This window comes from Varroa jacobsoni, unplaced genomic scaffold (assembly GCF_002532875.2).
Source record: "Varroa jacobsoni isolate VJ856 unplaced genomic scaffold, vjacob_1.0 contig02065, whole genome shotgun sequence".
Classification (NCBI taxonomy): Eukaryota; Metazoa; Arthropoda; class Arachnida; order Mesostigmata; family Varroidae; genus Varroa; species Varroa jacobsoni.
In genome coordinates this window covers 46,263-56,510 of record NW_019214751.1, presented here as the reverse complement: position 1 = coordinate 56,510, position 10,248 = coordinate 46,263, and the positions used below count along the sequence as shown (strand labels likewise).

Genomic DNA, 10,248 nt, shown 5'->3' with positions numbered 1-10,248 from the left:
GAGTCATGTGAGTGTGTCGACTTTGTTCCCTGCTGCAATGGGGAAAAAACGTGAGTCCGAAAACCTTTCAAGCCGATATTTGTGTATTGTTTTGTTTCTATATATACGAATGATTACAGGCAGCGCTGTGTCAGTCGCTAGGAAAAGTAATCGTCATTCCCTTTTAGCAAAAGCCATATTCGAAGCACCACAAAAGGGTCTAGGAGTTGGGCGGTCTACCGTTTGATTTGTGAGAAAAACGTATCATATAGCGAACATCGCTCAGTAATAAATGTAGGCATAATGTAAGTATAATTTGTGTCTGCCTAGTCAATTCTAGACATCATTCGTTTTGAATTTTAGTTAACAGTATGAATAGCGTGCTCAGCTGCGTTGCTTGGTGTGGGTTGACACGAGCCACTCCTTCGAAGATAGAATTTACCTAAATCGCTTGCCAATAAATTATGCCCTACTCTCAGGTATAATAATTTTAAGTATCCGAATCCCGTGTAGGTCCTTAAGAGGCAGTGCTTTGCTTTTGGAATCCTGCCAACCAGTTAATTGAAGCGTCAACAGTAATCAATAAATAGTTGCTTTTATCGAGTCTAGCACCGCTCATTTTCAATTTGTTAGAATACTCTTTAGGCATTTCCTATTCATGAACTTCGAGCTCGAGAGCAGATCTATCACACAGCTTGTACAATTCCTGTGACCCCGTTGATCTGATCATCTATTGTTTTTTAGATTTTGATCCAACCGAAATTTTCTTTATAAAGCTCTTTTATTATTACTCTACTGCAGAGTATCATAAATGTGTATATTTCATTTGCTTCGGTTACTACTTCGTCTACTATAATATATATATATATACACTAAGACTAGCGCTTCCTTGAATTTTTCAGCTCTTTGTTATCTAGTTACATATTGTGTATGTAACTTGTATTATAGCTTCCTTATTTCGTATTTCATATGACTTTTTTTTCGTGTACAAAATAATATTATAAGTTGTTTTGTGTGAAAAATCGCATCACAGACTTATTTATTATAAACGTTTGATTGAACCCTTGACTTTTTTGCAGTAGTCGCGATAGAAGCTCAGCGTTTTAATGCTAGTTTGCTTCTGGGCATTTATTATCTTAATTAGGTTACTGCGATGTACCATCAGCGAAGGTAATAGAACTCTATCAAGTTTAGATATTATCATTAACGGATTGTTGTCGGTTATGAAATTATACCGACACATTATTCCTTTTATAGCAAAAGCTTTCTATCTTATAACAAGAGTCATCGTTTAGCTTTATTCTGTTGACTACATATAAGGCTATAGGTTATTCGGAATCATCTGAAGATAGGCGTGATAAGTTTACGAAGATACCACATATAACTGCATCCGTTCGCATCGTTTTTGTTAGTAGATCTTCTAGCTTTCATATCGAATCTTCGTAATTATAGGTATAATGGCCCTTGTGCTTGTCAAAAACGTAAATGATTTTACACAATATTTGCAGATAATTAGTTTCTGTTGTCACATATAATTAGGATGATAACGTTCGGAATTGTTAGCTAATTACATGCTTTGTGTTTTTTGCTGTTTTGCGGTGAGTTTGCCGCCGTTTCCGTAAACGTGTGTATCGTACGGCATGCTAGTAACAAAATATTTACGATGCTCGTTACATAAGCCAATGCCGTTAAGATCAAAATAATATTTGGCTTCTTCTGATTGATCGGATAGTTCGGATAATCTTCCTCTCGTCATATATTATGCTTGTTTATTTACTAACAGAATAAAGATTTTCGTACTCGATTTACATGTGTAACTCGAGGCCACTCATTGTAGATAGCTTAGCTAGTGTTGTTTCATCGGACTTGGCGGAGTTATAGTATCGTCATTAATAGTTATGAACTTGGTAGTAGTTCTATGGAGTCTGATAAAATGTCGAACGGCGGCGCTGGAAAAAAATAGATTCAGAATATGATATTTTACTAGTTCCATGATAAATATGTACTTGATAAAGTGCTCTTTTGAATTGTAATTTTAATAAATTAATAGGCATTCGGTACCTGTTTCCCCTTCATATGTTTTATATAAAATTAATTAAGTTTTTAAGGCTGTTGTAGAAGAGCTGCTGCTGCTGCTGCTGCTATTACTACATTTTATCTATATAGAATTTAATAGGTCAAAGTTAGCCAGACCGAATGGTATTAGTTAAAAATTAATGTAATAAGTTATTGATACGGATGGACAATTTGCGAAATTTGACAAAGATTGTACAGCTCGGTAATGGGGAAGTGAAAATGCCACCGTTAACAGCCGTTACGATTTAAAACTCGAAATCGATTTGCGGTTTTATACGAAAAAAAATACTATTATTTGTCTTAACAAGTGGATAAATAGTTCCAAATAAAAATCTAGATATTCAAAATCTGAAACGACTTCAGTTAAGAAGGATTCCTTTGTTAATCTACGTGAGATATTTGCATCTGCAGAATTAGAGTTACGGAAACGTTGCTTTCCTACAAGACTCCGACTGGGAAAGCTGTTTACCGCTACTATAAAGAATCCCATTAATGTATTTGTAGGCAAGCGGTAACGCAATTTACGCAAGAACAAAGGATATACTTACAATTCCCTTTTATATAGATGCAAATCACAACGCAGGTCGACGCTGGGAGTCTTCTTCGAAGGAATACACTGTAATAATTTGCTTGTTTTATCGATAAACCGTATACGAATACTTTTGCCTTTACAGGATTTGGGTATTTTATATTATAGATAATATATACTTATATCTGGTAATTTTGTTAAATTCGCCTCGTTGCAGTCCTGGAGTGTACTCTAACATTTCAAGAATAAACAGATCAAAAAGAAACTGAAAAACAGAACTCCCGACAGTATTTCATTGCTTAAATATCTGCTTAGAAAATTCAATCACTCAAAAACTATCGAAGATAAACATAAGGAAAAAAACAATCTCGTAGAGCCAAAATATAAAAATAAAATGACGTATTTAAGATTAAAAAAAAAAAAAGAGTTAAAGAAGGCGTCTTAATTATTCGCAGTACAATTAATAGCTATATCAATGACGTATCCAGGCAAATATGATAGTTTGTTGTATCCATATTTCGAGAACTAGTGCCATAGCTTTATAGACAGGCATCTGTTGAAACCTAGACAAACAACGAACGCAGTATCTGTCTCATTCCGATGCGCAGATCTTCGTTAAAAAAGCAGCTTCGTCAGCGTCTGTTGACGAGCTACTTGTCACGAGGATTTCATAAGAGGAACATATACATGCCTATATATATATATATATATATATATGTTTGACGATAGCTAAACGAGAGGCCTATGATATTGTCATAGCTGCTAGATGTCAACCGCTGTCTATATAAAAACCTCGTATGGTGAGCGTAGAAGCAAACAAATTTGTCAAAAGGCTAGAACGAAAAGGCCGTATTTTCCTACCAGTCATCTTGTCGCATAGAAGGAACGTATTTTGAGGATCGGTAAAAATGGCCGTTTTCCTCAAACAGGTAAGCTGACCTGGACGTCTACTGGAGTACAACAAAACAACTATTCACCGCATCGATCTGCATGCGGATCTGCAAAATGCAGGCAAACTAAAGTTACCATAGTATTTCGTGCGCGTAAGTTTCTGCTTGGATGAACTTCTTCTTTTTTTTTTTTAGATCAGCTATTTCAGATTATTTTTCCACCGAATGTTTAAGCAAGCTATCAGCTTGTGTTGGTTTTGACCTAGGATAATTTTATACAAGATGTGAAGCGATAGTGTTAGTGGGTAAATAGAACACTATAATTATAATAATTAACATAAATAATAAAAACAATGTCATAGCTATTTATAATATTAGTATCGATTAAAGCTGCTTCCGAATATATTTAACAGTATATTTAAACTTGTCTGCTTAAAATTAAAGAACTGAGCCGGTATATTTGACGCAGAGAAGGAAGCTGTTCTTGTTAACTGTCCCAAATAATTTTATTAATAAGCTTCCTTGGCTATCAACTCAATTGACATCATTGTCTCAGTCAAGCTTTTAAAGCCCTCGATGCTGTTAAAGCCATGCTGTTGAAGAAAGCGTTCCCACAAAAAAGGTCAAGTACAAAAACGATTTCACGTATCTCAAAAAGTAATAGCTCTTCCAACAGCTGTTAAACTAAATCTAAAAGAAAACTTTACGCCTGAGAATGTCGTTTTCGCCAGCATACCTGTCGCATTGTAGTCAGACTAAACCGGCGTACGAAAATTTGGTTAAATGTTATCAGGTCACTACGAAAATTGATGGGGGGCATGTGTATGTACATGCATTATAGGTCGATTTGTTGCTTTTCAAAAAGCGATCCTTCTGCCACTCAATATGGCAAGGGCTTTTTTTTTCTCGATATTTTTTCTCATTTTTGTCTCAATAACTTTTGACAGCGGATTTGAACTCGAATGTACAATGCTTTCACGCACTTTAATTAGTGTACATGGCTTAAACAACGAGTGCTCCCCGTGAATATCTGCAGAGGAATAACTGATCCCATAGGCAGCTTATGGGTTTGTTTGAACACGGGTATACTGGGTCCATTGCCCTTATAGATAACAAGATAAACTATATAAGAGCCTAGATTTAATAAAAACGTTTGCGTTCGGTCTGAGGCTTGGTAGAAGCGTACGGAACGCGTTCGGAAAAGCGTACGGAAATAGTTTCGATCTAATTCGCTTAACTGTAATGAATCTGACGGAACTATGTCAATTGGACTGTGAAGTTTAAGCATTTTAAAGCAGCCTATTGTCTCTCCTTGGCTTCTGATTTTGACGTAAAATTGTTTTCTAACGAAAATTATATCCGTTATGAACAAGCTTATCCTTAGTATATCAATAAATTATGCCTGCATTCGCCGTACAGATTCTTGGATGCTTTACATTTTATTTTTGGGGTTCGTGCTTTAGCAGGACATTATGATAAGCAGAGCATAACTGAAACGACTACCGTCAACTGGTACCGACACCCCTGGAGACACCCCCCAGTGTCCAAGCAGAACAGACGGCTATGATCTGAAATCAACGGTTCAATGCCGTTCAGGGTGCTCAAAAGCAGGCACACGTGTTCTTTCTCCTTTTCGGAGCAAAGGAGGACGGTGAAGGCAAAAAGGCGAAACCCCCCTCTGTGACCGTGCATGTGGACCTATGTGCAAACGAGTGTATACGCTAACCAGACAGGGAATTAACGAAGGTCTCATGAGTCCTCATCCGGCCATACACGGTGATTTAAGGACTTTCTTTCGTTTCTTGCAAAGAAAGCTTTTTTTAAAAGGCGAGCAACGAAAGAAGAAGCCAGGCCGAAAGGTAGTGTAAGCCATCGACGATAGCGGCTTGAAGCTCGAGACAGCAGTGACAACGAAAAAAACAGAGTAAGTCAGATAGGAAATCTTCGTCGTAGTACATTACTCTTGCAAGCGTCGATTGTACAAAGCCAGTCTCACTTTTCTGTGCACTACTGGGCTACAAGGGCCGACGGGACCCAGCTCAGCTCAGTGGGCCATGTGGGTCCGCAGTGACAGTGAATTTCTCGTAGCTCGATTCGTCTGTGGAAGGACAGACAGACGGAAGGGAGAACCGGTCAGGAGTACGAAATTCACAGGACAACAAAGGGGGATCACGAAATCGAAAATAGCGACGAAACGAAGAGAAGTAGAGCGCATAAGCGGAGTGGAATCTTCGAAAAAACAAAGGATCTCGAAAAGAACGAACAGAGTACGGAGGGTTAGTCGTGAGATTTTTTTCTCTTTGACAACTGTCCGGACTAATTTGGCGTGATGCAGGAATGATGGTTAGGGTCAAACATGCATTAATTTCGACCAGGACTATTTTCAAAACAGTTTTATAGCATAAAGCAAATACGTTTAAGTAAGCAGTGTGTTTAATACATTCCTGCAGAAATTCCGGAGGAGAGGACAGACCGTATATGCTATTCATTACTAGCCACATTGACTGCATGTCTATGGGCGACAAACGAGAAGCCGACAGCCTGTTTACCTGCTACATAGGTTTTCTCGGAATAGAGGATATTTTATTGAAATGCGTAACGTATATACATGTGAAACATTCACAGACTGCAGGGATCAGGGTTATACTGCAGCGGCCGAGAGGAATACTGACTGAGCAAGGTCGTTTGCACGCGCACGAAGGTCAGCGGGGACTCTAAATGTGGGACTGATAAAATTCAACACTGGTGGTCATAAAGCCGAGCAATGCATGTACCATTACGCACACGTTCATATAAAACCAAAACACATCAGATTACAATTGATTGCTCTCAAATAAAGGTAGATTTCACCACAAAGCGTCGAGTTGGCAAACACTAACACAAGTTACCGCCCACGCAAACCATCTCTTAAATACAAACGTTTTATACAATATCAACTTACATAATAACTACAGCACAGCTAGGCTAAACTAATTTTTTGTCCGTTTTTAGAAACCAAGAGCCCGATTATACGTGTTGTCAATCTAGTATATATGTATATATGTGAATGGAACTTTTTTGCCACTTGGTACACGATCTACTAGAACATACTCTAATATACGTAACAGTAGCATGCTCCTATAGTTCTGTTGCTTCCATCTATTGCATAGGCTTCGTCATTCGACTGATTTGACCGCTCAACTTGCACAAGCTTTACACAACAGTTGTTGCACATACACGCGTCCTGCTACTCACAAGTGTCCTTGCCTTTCTAGCACTTCTCTCTAAAGTGTCTGTGCAGCCATTCGACTCATCTCGACACTGGCTGACTTTTCTTTTGCCATCGGCGAGCTTCCCACTTCGACTTTCCTTTGCACGCTAAGCACTTCTCCTGGTCCATGTTGTGTCGATGCCCGAGGCGTTTTCCTCTGCTTAGGGCCGTATTCTTAGGATCGAGCTGCCCAGAAACGTACCCTGCATTTACTTCACAATTGTAATGAAAGACGGCCTGTCTCTGCTTCGTTCCCTGTTACTCACACCAATAATAACGCTGTCCGAGTTGCACTCCACAGGTCCTCCCAACCGGATCTAGAAACTAATATTACCTATCTGACCTGTGAAAGCTTATTAAAATGGAGAAAAGTGAAGTAAGTCAAAAATGTATGTTTGCATAAGCGCCTATTTGAAACTTTGGTACTGAAAATACTTCGAGTGGATTATAAACTACGTAGTTTTGCTTACAAAAGTAAGTACACCTGATAAACAAACGTTGAAAAGAGCTAAGCAAAAATCTGAAAATGCGCTTCTCTTCAATATCGAGTGTGAAAAGTCGGTCTAATGGACGAAACACACACACTTTTTTATAACTACGATAATAATAACTACGCTTTTATGGAGAGTAGTTTTCGATTCAGCCATGGTCGGCATGATAATAACACACGTATGAGCGAATCGTGCACGTCTCACTATAGACACAACAAAAAAAACATGCCTTAAGTTTAATTGAAATTTAAAAGGAAAGTTCAAACTTTAAAGCATCCACTTCTAGAGACTGTGTGAATTCTGCTAATATCAACGAGAGCTCTATCTTGAAAGGGGTAACATTAACGCCAGTAGCATTGCGGAAAAATGTTATCTGCTAGAATGCTTCGTTGTTAAATTTCACAAGGGCCGTTGAGATACCACTTAGTTCCTTGGGAAGTGCTTCGATGATTAACAGAAGCGATATAAAACCTATGTGGATTGGCTCGTGGAAAGTTTTATTGAGCCTGACCAACTGTCGATAAACTCTTTCGGCTCGTAGAGCTCGCGATATATCGAATAAGTAATACTAGAACCAACCACTGAGAAATATTATCTCTTTGTTTCGTAGCCTTTTGTTTAGTCAAGCAAAAGTTAGAATTTGGCAGCCACCTACAAAGTACTGCAATCACACTGATCCTTTTCTACTGTTCGAGAATTCGTATGTTTCCGTACATCTAAATGCAGAAAGCTTGGACAATTGATCAGCTTGGCCTGCTCCTTTTCACTGAAGATCTTTAATCGTCTCTGTATTGCACGGAGATTAAAATTCACGTTGCGTATGTCCTTTCTATAGGAGTTGTTGAACTTTTTCGATGACTTTGCTGATTTCCCTTCCTAATGTAATAACGCTGAGTTTCGACATATACACAACGCTTACATTCAGTCAATGGTTAGCCTTCATACTGTTTCCTTTTCGCCATAACTCTGCGTTGGCGTGTACCATACGAGGAGAAACAATCAATAAATATGGTAGTAGTCAAAGGCCGAGCCATGTTCCGCTGGCATAAGTTTTTCCTTTCTCTCAAGGCTATCTCCTACAACTTGTTCTATTTATCATTACTTTTACGTATGAACATATCACGTATTTATCCCTATTGTTAACGAAAATTATGGTCTTCTGAGCGCTCATTGAAGATAGTTAATAGCAACTGCAATGCATTATTATAATTATATATATGATCAATATAATATGAATGAGTAGGCTTCTCGGCTATAAAAACATGTTTCTCTCACGCGACTTTACCTGACGGTTTTGACAGTAGAAATTTTAACTATGTTCCTCTGACATCCAGTCCGGCCATCAACTGCATCGACCTATATGATACCCTCCGACTCAGTATTCCCATATTCTTATTCGGTTGAACCGTAATTTCCCTGAACAGATGTAGAACTATTATACAAATGTAAACTACCGTTACGTCACGTATTACCGGCAGCCTCGTACCGCGCAAATACCGTTGTAATTACCAATGGATCGTTATTCACCTTAGCATACAATCAACGTCAGTAGTTCTAGTACGTTCCTATATGCTCAAAATGACCTACCAATGCGTATTATTACTACACGTGATCGTGTCTTGGCCGAAATAGGCTATTATGCGTTTCCTCGAGACGAGTTCAATCAAACCCGAACTAACTAGACCCATTTTTAACTAGCTAGCTAGCTAGCTAGCTAGAATCGTTACGCTTCGCTTTATTGTGTCTATGTTTAAGCTTAACATCATTTTGCTGTAACAATAATATCTGAGTTCCTACAAGGTTGTATGGCCACGTACCGCGTACGTGACAATAATTTGTGTTTTGTTGTTTTCGAATCGTATGGTCTTCGATTGTAGACAGTCACTGGTAGTATTTCTATCCAGTCGTAATATCATACAGCTAGGACGCAAAGGAGCAACCTGCTAGACATTGTATATTTTCTGTACATCTTTATTCAGCGTTGTCGTATTAAAGATGAATTTTTACTATGGAAAATAAACAGCAGCGCAATTCCTAACAAATCCCTTATACGATTATAGATGTCACGTGCGCGCGTGCAAATATTTTGTAAATGGAAAAAATGTTCTTATCTCACAATTCAGGGTAGTTTAATTCCATCTTTTTAAAAACTTGTTTATACAACGGGACCCATTCATTCTATCATATGTAACATATGTACGATAAAGTGAAGGCAAAGTAAAAAACGTTTAACCTAACGCTTGCACTATGTAAAGTCACTACACCTGCAGTAGAATTTGAATTTGGGGAATTATCTGAATCTACATATAAACATATATTCCGTACAGGACGATAATACTTTTTTTTTGGAGCGGTTACATTTTAAGCAAATTAACAGTGCTTGATTTGACGGGAGCCGCTATTAGGACAAAAAGCTAACAAAGTAGATTTTAAATTTTTTTCTGCACGCAAAAGTTTGGCATCTCAAGATTTAACAAAATAACTAAAATATCGCAGCGTAAAAAAACAAGAACTTATCTGGTATGATTACGGTTCAATTATCGGTAATTAATATATTTTCCCTATAATAGTTCCACATACATTTCTCCGTCATTACTAGTATTATCAACACGTACACATTAGCTTTGGTCTGTGTATGTGCCCGGTTTCGTCTGCATGTTTCGGCTGATGCGCACGTAGATTTGCTGACACAAACCAACTATACTTTGATTAGGGACAGTGCCGACGACGGTCAACCTTTGGCAAGTCTTAACTACACAAACGCTTGTCAGCCATTGAAGCTAATTGCTAAGTTGTTCTGCGGAGTTTTGTTGAGCAATAACGGCAACGTTGCGTCGTTCTCTCCCTCCCTCCCTCCCTCTCGCTATTTTCCCACTGAACCTACGTCATCTATAGCGTGCTTATTTGTGCACGTTCGTGTACAATATGCTTGTTCGTGCACGATCGTGTGTACCAGGCTTGTTTGTGTATGCTTGTGGTGTCCCTTTGCGGCAATAGACATTGTAACGGTATCCTAGCAGCTATTGGCACAGT

The 10,248-nt window shown here is 38.4% G+C and overlaps 1 long non-coding RNA gene across 1 annotated transcript; it reads right to left on the bottom strand.

Annotated features, from left to right (window-relative positions):
* Nucleotides 1-591: 591 nt before the first annotated feature.
* LOC111272362 (uncharacterized) lies at nucleotides 592-9,972 on the bottom strand. The gene is made up of 3 exons (XR_002687478.2): nucleotides 9,831-9,972; nucleotides 2,604-2,671; nucleotides 592-1,928 (listed from the first exon to the last, which is right to left on the bottom strand). It is a non-coding gene; the product is annotated as an uncharacterized LOC111272362 (long non-coding RNA).
* Between the last annotated feature and the right edge of the window lie 276 nt (nucleotides 9,973-10,248).